General features: G+C 49.1%; 1 long non-coding RNA gene across 1 annotated transcript; it reads right to left on the bottom strand.

Annotated features, from left to right (window-relative positions):
- Nucleotides 1–49: 49 nt before the first annotated feature.
- Nucleotides 50–1734, bottom strand: LOC121024698 (uncharacterized). Its single transcript, XR_005787795.1, has 2 exons — nucleotides 1661–1734; nucleotides 50–1432 (listed from the first exon to the last, which is right to left on the bottom strand). It is a non-coding gene; the product is annotated as an uncharacterized LOC121024698 (long non-coding RNA).

Genomic DNA, 1734 nt, shown 5'->3' on the forward strand with positions numbered 1-1734 from the left:
AAAATAAACATTAAAAAAATTAAAATAAATATGGCAGGGTAGCATTTGAGACTCATAAGTATTGTGCAAATTTGAGGTAGTGTTATAGAAACAACATTTTCTAAGCTTCACTTTATAAACCACATTTGCGCTAATGGAAATCTTCCAAAATAGGAGAATGGAGTTGCCTGGAATCCCGGCCCACACTTCGGGAAGCCCAACGATGCACAGATGGGTCTTCTTGGTTTCTCGTCAGCTCTGTCTCTGTGTCCACCTCTCTTATTCAAAAAGTCACCACCAGCCCCCGCTCCACCCAGCTCATTAAGGAGTCTGAGCTGGCATGAGGAGTTTCTGCCCTTGTGACCTAAGAGTGACTACAGGGCCTGGTACTGCGCCTGGCTCAAAGCAGGTGCTCAACAAACAGTAGCTGCCACCATCCTCATCGTTCTAATTATTGATTCTTTGATGGTAACCATGGCTTAGACGTCTCTGTACCCCTGCACCCTGCAGCAGGGCAGTATAACCGTCAGCAGGCTTTGGAGTTAACAGGCCTGGATTAAACCCCTACCTGGCAGTTTTGGATTTGCGGCTTTGGGCACCTGAACAGGTTACCTACATCCTTTAAGCCCTGTCCCCTTATCTGCCAGATGGGGATAATAAAGTATGTTTTCACGGACTGTTGGGCGAAATTAAGACTGCAACACGCCCAACCCAGGCCTTGACACCAAGTAAGCAAATAGTGAACTAGCTGCTGCCGCTGCTTCCGATTACTGTTACTCTCTAGTCTTGTGCTTTCAACACAGTTATTTGTTGGCTCACTGAAGTCACCACACCGAGACAGACACTTGGGGGCCATTCTCACTAAAACGCTGGGGGAACGGGAGCAGGCACCAGGAGAACAGGTGTCCTTGCCCAGCAGCAGCAAACTAATAGAGCCGAAGAGGCACTGATGGGCCAATCACTCCGCTTGGAACCGTTCCTACCAACCCTGCCAAACCTGCTGGGCGGTGCCCCAGTCCTACTGTCCCCTCGGGGGACTCTGTTGGTGGCCAGCGGTTGGTGCCATATTCCATCACCTATCGCTAAGCCACAAGCATTTATTTGGGGGCATCTAAAGAGATTGTCAGGGGCGCCTGGGTGGCTCAGTCGGTTAAGCATCCGACTCTTGATTTCAGCTCAGGCTGTGATCTCACGGTCGTAAGATCGAGTCCCTCGCATCGGGTTCCACACTGAGCACGGAGCCCGCTTGGGGCTCTTTCTCTCCCTCTCTCTCTGCCCCTCCCCCCTTGCTCTCTTTCAAAATAAACAGACATTAAGAAAAGAGATGATCAAACCTTGTTCATTCAGGATTTCTTTTATTCACTACTGTATTTTGACTCTGACGTCCTTTTTCTAAAATCTGTCATTCATTTACTCAGAAAGTATAGATGACTTCATTATTTTTAATGTTTATCTATTTTTTTTTTCAACGTTTATTTTTTATTTTTGGGACAGAGAGAGACAGAGCATGAACGGGGGAGGGGCAGAGAGAGAGGGAGACACAGAATCGGAAACAGGCTCCAGGCTCTGAGCCATCAGCCCAGAGCCTGACGCGGGGCTCGAACTCACGGACTGCGAGATCGTGACCTGGCTGAAGTCGGACACTTAACCGACTGCGCCACCCAGGCGCCCCAATGTTTACCTATTTTTGAGAGACAGTGTGTGAGCTGGGGGGAGGGACAGAGAGAAAGGGAGACGGAGCATCTGAAGTGGGCT

The sequence above is a fragment of the Herpailurus yagouaroundi genome, unplaced genomic scaffold (genome assembly GCF_014898765.1).
Source record: "Herpailurus yagouaroundi ecotype Mexico unplaced genomic scaffold, PumYag 66880, whole genome shotgun sequence".
Classification (NCBI taxonomy): domain Eukaryota; kingdom Metazoa; phylum Chordata; class Mammalia; order Carnivora; family Felidae; genus Herpailurus; species Herpailurus yagouaroundi.